The sequence below is a fragment of the Procambarus clarkii genome, chromosome 89 (assembly GCF_040958095.1).
Source record: "Procambarus clarkii isolate CNS0578487 chromosome 89, FALCON_Pclarkii_2.0, whole genome shotgun sequence".
Classification (NCBI taxonomy): Eukaryota; Metazoa; Arthropoda; class Malacostraca; order Decapoda; family Cambaridae; genus Procambarus; species Procambarus clarkii.
Window position 1 is genome coordinate 16,641,685 of NC_091238.1, and position 8,787 is coordinate 16,650,471.

The following is an 8,787-nucleotide window of genomic DNA, read 5'->3' on the forward strand; positions in this document are numbered from 1 at the left end:
ATATATATATATATATATATATATATATATATATATATACATGGTTTCATGGTATAAAACCTTATTATAAGCTATATAATATATTGATTTTTTGCCGCCAGAGGTGGATAGTTCATTAAGCATCCCCTATTCAACCAGTGAGTGGTGGTTTATTGTGCACCCCGAACCCCGACCAGTTGTGTAAGCGGAACCCAACCAGTTGTGTAAGCGGACCCCGACCAGTTGTGTAACTGCAAGCCTAGCATGAATGAACCGACAATAAACATACTTGAACTTGAAATGGACTTTAATGTTTTTTCGGCAGCTTTATTTCCTTAGTTTCCGAGCTGTTTTCTTTGCCGTGTATGTTGTAATAAACTATTCCTATATTTACAGTTGTTTCTTCCTGTGAAGATTATTAAATAATGGTGATTATAAGGGCGCGGAAGTTCAGCCTGGCCAGGGCCGCCAGCAGCCCTTGAGCCCGCCCCGGCAGCACCCAATCTTTAATTTGGCATCTTTGTGGCACCTTTGTGGGACCTTGGTATAAGCCTAGCATGTATATATACACACTGGCTGCCTGTCCCCCCTACACAATGATTTATTATTACCTATTATTTTATCGTTTAATTTAAATCTTAAATAAAATAATTTATTTAATTATTATAGTAAGTACTTAATAATTTAATAATAAGTAGTAAATACATAAAAATAATTAAAATGTATAGTTTAGTCATAGGAGATTCCTAGATTGGAATTCACTACCAAATTTCGAAGTATTTTAATGTGAAATGCTGTTATTATATGCATAAATTGTTGTTTTAATATTACGCTTATCCACTTGGGCTGGACGGTAGAGCGACGGTCTTCTTTCCTACAGGTCCGCGTTCAATCCCCGACCGCCCAAGAGGTTGGGCACCATTCCTTTCCCCGGTTCCATCCCAGATCCGTATCCTGATCCCTTCAGAGTGCTATATAATCGTAATGGCTTGGCGCTTTCACTTGATAGTTCCCCCACCCCTCCTGAATAATATTACAAGAGCAGTATTTACGGGCTATTCATGCCCGTGCCACCTCTTGGGTGGCTTAATCTTCAATCGAGAGCAGTACGTCCTAACCAGACGTTATAGGATGATATCCTGAACAGTTGATAAATAAAAGTAATTGCGGAACTCCAGTTATCTAATACTTATCATAAATGGTATAAAACCTTATCATAAGCCAAGGGATTTGTAGATCAGTGTTTAAAGGGAATTCGGAAGTAATAATAACACAGCTGATGCCATCTGTTGGCAGAAGAGAACACTATCAACTGGCTGGTCAACAGTGGCCATAAGATACAGCTTACGCCATCTGTTGACATCAAATTACACTTATAACAAATTACCCCACAAAATACAACTAGCGCCATCTCTTTTTTTTCCAACGCACTATAAATAGCCAAACAGCAACCCATAAGGTGGGTTGTTGTGCTGGCTGGTCAACAGTGGCCATAAGATACAGCTTACGCCATCTGTTGACATCAAATTACACTTATAACAAATTACCCCACAAAATACAACTAGCGCCATCTCTTTTTTTTCCAACGCACTACAAATAGCCAAACAGCAACCCATAAGGTGGGTTGTTGTGCTCGGGTAGGAGGTTCCAAGCTCCGCCTAGATATTCTTTGTTGACATTCACACAACAGCCAATCACAGGAAGGGATCAGCTAAAGGCTCCATCCACTTAATAAATAATCTTTATTCAGCACACCATCCTTGCTTATGACATTCTGCTTCAACTTTAATCTACCTAAAAAGTGAAATGTTAAGTATTTAAAAGTATTAATATAGTGACAATTAAATACTGCAGGATGTAACGGGAGTTACAGAAACATGGGCTGGCTACCTGACTTGTGACGTCATCAGTGGGGGTTGCCTCACGCAAATAATATCTGCGATACAATGCCTCCGTCCTCTTATTGGTCTACATTATTCAGTTAGATGGAAATTTCTGTCTTGTATAAAACAAATTGTTGTTCTTGACCAGACCACACACTAGAAATTGAAGAGACGACGACGTTTCGGTCGTCGACCAATTTAGACTAGGCTCTAAAGGATAATGTGACAAAGAAAGTTGACCAGACCACACACTAGAAGGTGAATGGACGACGACGTTTCGGCTTGATCACAATCGACTTGAGAATGGTCCAGGACGGACCGAAACGTCGTCGTCTCTTCAATTTCTAGTGTGTGGTCTGGTCAACATACTTCAGCCACGTTATTGTGACTCATCGCCTGCAAATTGTTGTTCTTTTGTACAACAACAACAAGGTTATTGAACAAAAGGACGTATTTCTTATTTTGCATTTTATTCATATAACCCCGCAACAGCCAATCACAGGAAGGTATTTGTTGGAAACTCTGCCTTCAACAAGTTGATTCCTAATAAACTCTAACAATAAATTATTTTAATAAACGAGTATTTAGGGTCAAGCTACAGATGAACATTATAGGATAACGGTGTTTTAGCTTGCAGCTTCGTTAGACAGAATCCCTGGTCTTAATTTTAAAAATAAAGAACTAGAAAGCGTATTTTATTGCTAACTTTTCGAGAAATCCCAATCTCATATTTGCGAACATTTATGCATTGATTTGTTGGCTTAAGTTCTTATCATAATCCCTTTTGCAATCTCAACACCATCTGGCTCGTATCTTGTAACAATCTTCGTTACTTAGCCTCAAAACCTTACATTTGTCTTACATATCCTCAACAGTAGATAAAAAAAAGTAATTGCAGAATTCTAGTTACCTAATACATGGTTTCATGGTATAAAACCTTATTATAAGCTAACAGACGTATAGATCAGTGTTTAAAGTAATAGTAATACATTGTTGTTGTGCTCGGGGTAAGAGGTCTCAAGCTCCGCCCACAAGATGGTATGGGTGCAAAAAAAAAATAAAATGATGGCATATCATTGGTAGAAACTCTTTGTTGACATTCACACAACAGCCAATCACAGGAGGGGATCAGCTATAGGTGCCATCCGCTTAGTAAATCATCTTAGTTCAGCCCACCAGTCCTGCTTATGGAATTTTGCTTTAACTTTAATTTACCCAAAAAAGTGAAGTGCTAATTATTCAAAGTGTTAATAAAGTGATAATTAAATATTGCAGGATATAACAGATGTTATATAAAAATGGGTTGGCTACCTAACTTGTGACGTTATTATTGGCGGTTGCCTTGACACAAATACACTGCTCTGCCCTCTTATTCGAGTAAATTATTCAGTTAGATGGAGATTTCTGTCAGGTGCAAAACAGAAATTGTTGTTCTTTTTCACAACAACCTTGTTGTTGTGCACAAGAACCTATTTCTTAGTTTAAATTTTATTCTTAAAAGAGTGTTGGTATTCCCCGCAACAGCCAATCGCAGGAAGGTATTTCTGGAAGCTCGGCCTCCTTATGGACTCAGCACATCACTCTAGCTCATGGCTCTCTGTTTCATCTCTTGTATATGCAAACTATGACTTTTTTTCAGGTACTGTTATAATTAATAATATGAGATATAAAAGTTTTTACACAAAATGGCTAAATTCTGCCATTAAATGGACTTTGTCTGGTATACACACAAACATACACCAATTTATTACCATTCATCCATTATTAATTTCAAATGTAATGTATACTGTCTAGTTTTTTCCTCTCGCCATTACTTGGTGCAATATTTGAAAGTTGTCTATTTATTTATCGATCTATCTATTATCTTGTATTTATATTTACAAGTCTCTGTGCTTGGAAGAAAACTCTGCATTGAATTGGGACTAATTTATTAAATAATATTATTTAGTATTAATTAATATTTACAATTATTATTAATTACAATTATTTATAGCTTAGTTACTTTCATGTAACTCGCACTCGTACATTCTTCCCGATGATTGATTAACACATTTGTCAATTACACTGCACACATTTGTGAAGTGTGAATTTAATCCTTAAGTAAACAATAATCATAGTGTTAGTTAATTATGGGTTAAATGAGTCACAGAAGTTAACTAAGCTATGTATACTAAGCTACTACCAGAAGTGGAATGGTTGCTAAGTGAATGCCAGAGGGAGGAGTTTATTGGACCGTAAGTGGAAGATTTTTTTGGAGTGACTGTGATCTTTGTGGTCGTGAAAGGATATACTCTGCGTGCTGTGCTCGCATTGAAATCGTCAGTCTGTGGCTGCTATCGCGGGGTGCTTGTTTGTGTTGCATCTAATCCTAAATAATAATAATCGAGTTTCTTAACATTAATAGCCCAAATTAGCACATCTTGCTTTTAAATTAGCCAAAAAAGTAGCAAGTAGCGAAATTAAAAATTTGGGAGCGCGGGCTCTCAAAAGTAGCCCAATTCGCTACTTGTAGCCCAATCTGGCAACACTGGTCCTCACCCGCCTGTCTCCGCTACCAGAAGGATTCCGCGACGCTGGAGTTGCTTAGACATGTATATTCACCTAGTGCACCTAGTTGTGCTTGCGGGGGGTTGAGCTCTGCTCTTTCGGCCCGCCTCTCAACTGTCAATCAATCAACTATTACTAACTACTAGCTAATTGAATTTGTTTGAGTGGATATATAAATAGGCGTTAATCGCATAAGTCAATAGGCTTTTTATAGTTAACTTTATTCTCATGTTCTTATATCTCTCCCAGTCACCTTAATACACACATAAAGTGACATTCTGTTTCTATTAATACTACTAGACCTCAAATTTTTTGTCACCTTGCCCAGCCTATTCTCTTATGCCTGCTTGAATATTTAAGAGAAGTTCCCGTAAAGAGGACCCCAAAACCCAGGTGACAAGACTTAAATGTTTACTTGACATAACGCAACACGCATGTTGATTAGTGCGTCATCTCACAACCGACTGGCCCCGAGTTCGATTCCAAGACAGGGCGAGAAGCTTTGACACGTTTCCTTAAGCTGATGCCTCTATTCAGCTAATAAGAAAGAGTCAGACAACTGTTGGGGGTTGCATCCTGCGTGTTAGTAACTTTGCAATAAAGTACCACAGCAACATATGTACCTTCACAACCAATTGTACCTTCTTGTACATATATAAATAAACGAGACTTTCCATTCATAAGTTTAAGTCTCGTAAACCAACATACCCACTTATAATACAAATAACATGATACAAGTATCGCCCACATGTGCCTGTGTAACATCTGGCTGTGTTCTATAACAGGCGACAGGTGGTGTGACGCCGGACGGACCTAGGTAACCCCATGCTGGGGACGGCGCCGGCTGGTTGGGTGGAGGTCAGCCTCTCCTTCACCGCCCCCCTCTTCCACCCCTTACCACCTCCCCACCACACACTAATAACATCTGCACTGGTGCTATCCTCCCCCAACACCCATACTATATAACAACACCTGCACCGGTGATATCTTTTACAGGCTATGCATGCCCGTGCCACCTCTTGGGTGGCTGAATCTTCATCAATCAAACGGTGATATCCCCCATCTTCCCATTCTCAAATTCTCCTCCTCCTTTTCCTCCTCTCAGCAGACACAACATCACGCTAACAACATCTTCACTGATGCTAACCCCTCCCCCTCCAAGCCTCATCACATCCCCCAACACATAATAACAACATTGCGAGAGACAATGTTAAATTACCGTGCGTGGAGCCCCGCTGGGTAAACGGCAGGTAGTTGAACCACGCGGCGGTAACTAGACATAACGCTACAGTGATCTAGATATAAAGCTCACCGTTGAGCACCGTGTTGAGGTGCTCAACCTCGCCTGCGCGATCACTCTCAGCAGAAAATATATTGATGAAATACACTGTATTGTATTCGGTGTGTGTATTGCTTATTTTCAAGAACATACATTTGTGAAAATAAGCTTATTTTCTTATTTTCATGGACATCCATTTGTGAAAATAAGCTTATTTTCTTATTTTCATGGACATCCATTTGTGAAAATAAGCTTATTTTCTTATTTTCAAGGATATCCATTTGTGAAAATGAGCAATTCCTAAACGCAAAAAATCGTTGTGTGGTACACTACGAGTTTTCATCCTACACTACGATGTAGTCATCCTACAGTGAGCCACACTGTAGGATGACTACAGTGGGGCTCACATTTCGGAATACGTAAATAGCTTCGTCGCCTCCGCTTGTACTTATACGTGTGTTCGAGAGAGCTGAGGCTGCAGCTCCTGGGCCTTGCCAGCAGCCATGAGCACCCACATTCACTCCGTACAGAATAATGCCGCCCAGAGGCTTCTAAAATGATAGTACCTATTTGGTGGAAAGTATCAATATGTAGTTTATTATTATTATTATTATTATTTTCTACAACAGACGTGGCCACACATTTACAATGCTAACTAGCATATATACATTTTCTTCTGTTAGGCCACCAAAAAGTTGACGTTCTGTATTAATGAAATTTGCCAAATGGGGAAACTTTTTTTAACAGCATGAACCGCACTACTTGGCCTAGTAAGCAAGGCCCGTTTTGCTTAACAGGTAAAATGATATAATGCAAAGTGTAATAGAGTGATTTCCGTTATTTTCAAAGTTCTTTCCAGAATTGTTTATTGCTAATAATTAATATAATGATATTATATTAAAATCGTGAATTACTAGCTTAGTTATGTTATGTAAGGATAGGTTAGGTAATTACGTTTGATCAAATTTATATGTTAGTTTTGACTCAGCAAATCAGTCATATATAAAACAACGAGAAACTTTGTTGTTGAACTATGAAACGAGGAACTATAGTGTGTGTGTTGGGGGGGGGGGAGGGAGGTCACGATGAGCGTACTACTTCCCAGTATTAATGTTGGTGAAATATGTAATCACAGCGAGTGTGGCAGGGGAAAACAAGCCTTAAACCGTGGTCATTACGGCAGAGTTTGTGGCGGAGCCGCCACTAGGTCAGGCGACACGTGGCAGTCCGTCCTACTAAGGTTCCCCAACGTCAAGAAACTGTTGTACTAAAGTGCCCTTATCCTAACGTACCAGAGGACCCAAAACAGAAAACGGGACAGTATGTCAATTTCGCGAGTCGCTACCATTTTCTAGTGTGACAATTTTTGGCCTTGGGTAGAGTATATGTCAAAATGCGACGTTCTATTAGGAGGACCGGACGTGTCTTGCGGTAGTTAAGCTACATAGTCTTCCCGGATTGGTGCCTTCATTTGATAATTATTTACTTGTGACAGATAAACTCACTGCCAGGCAGATGTTTGGTGAGCGCCTAGAGTGGCAAGTCCCCCGGGGTGGCGAGTCCTGGGTGATGAGTCCCCCAGGGTGGCGAGTCCCCTGGGGTGGCGAACACATGACCCACACCACACGCAGAAAACCAGCAACAAGACTATCAACATCCAGTTACCTCTTGACGATAAGTCGTCAGACGTCTTGTCAACTGTGGGTAGAAGTCACGGCTAAGCGACAGTATCGTGATGGCCCCCTCCTAAACTCGAGCCCAATCAGGCAAAAATGTTTTTTAGTGACCAGGAGCCAAGCACTCCCCCCCCTCCCCCCTAAGGACTCACTTTATACCCGAAACGCTTTGCGTAATAGTGGCTTTAGGCATTGTATGTACTAGCTCTACCTATAAGTCAACCAATCTTTGTAAAAATTTCTTGTATGTATGTACCTTACCTAAATAAACATTTTATTTTATTTATTTTACTAGCAATCCGCCAAAACCCGACAACTATCGGTCAACTCGGTGCCAGACACAGTAACTCCGTCAGAAAGTCCAACAGGGAAACGGAAACTTATCAACTTCCGCCATTCCAGGTGATAAGTGCGTCGGGCGTTGCTTCAACCTATGTTGTTGAGAAGTATCTATACTTAATGACAATAATAATGTTTAATGACAGTATCTATACCCAATGGTTAAAATTACGTCACATGTTTAAGCGGCCCCCAGGCAGAGCAGGTGTCCAGACGTTTCCAAGCAGAGCAGGTGTCCAGATGACCCCATGCAGACAGAGCAGGTGTCCAGACGTTCCCAAGCAGAGCAGGTGTCCAGATGACCCCATGCAGGCAGAGCAGGTGTCCAGACGTCCCCCATGAAGGCAGAGCAGGTGTTCAGAAGTCTCAGGCATAGGCAGGTGTTCAGACATACCCAGACAGAGATGGTATTCAGACGTCCCCAGACAAGGAAGGTGTGCAGACGTCTTCTTGTCGTCCAGATTAATTAAACCTTTACTGTAATCCTGGAAATAGTCCAGGAATAAAGTAAACTTTCAGCGTATTAATTAATTGATCCTGTAGTATAATGGTCTACATATTCGACTCACAATTTCGGATCTAATTCGACCTAGGGGGTAGCCTCGATACGGGCCTATAAGTGCAGGCTTTCCGTTCCTCACAACTGGAATTAATTAAACACCGAGAATCGGGCGTTACCTCCAGATGTATATATGGTTTGATATTGGGCTTTAGGCTCGTCAACCTCTAAAAATTAAGGTCACCAAGGTACACAGGAGTTAAATGAACAAATCCACAAGGGCTGTGACAAGGGTTCGAACTTACGTCCAAGAGGATCCCAGACGCTGCCTTAATCGACTGAGCTACGACATGGTAAAACGAATTGCAACTGGAATTGAATTTCGGCCCTTGTGGATTTGTTCATTTGATGCATCACGCCGCTATTGTGATTTCTGTGTGTGTTGCACAGGAGTTAGTCAGTTTATTGTGGGGTTGCATCCTGGGAAGGGTCAGTAATTCGATCCTGGAGGGAATGGGTACCTCTATATAAGCGTAACATGTATTGTATGTATGAACTGGTTACCTGTCCCCCGACACAATGAAT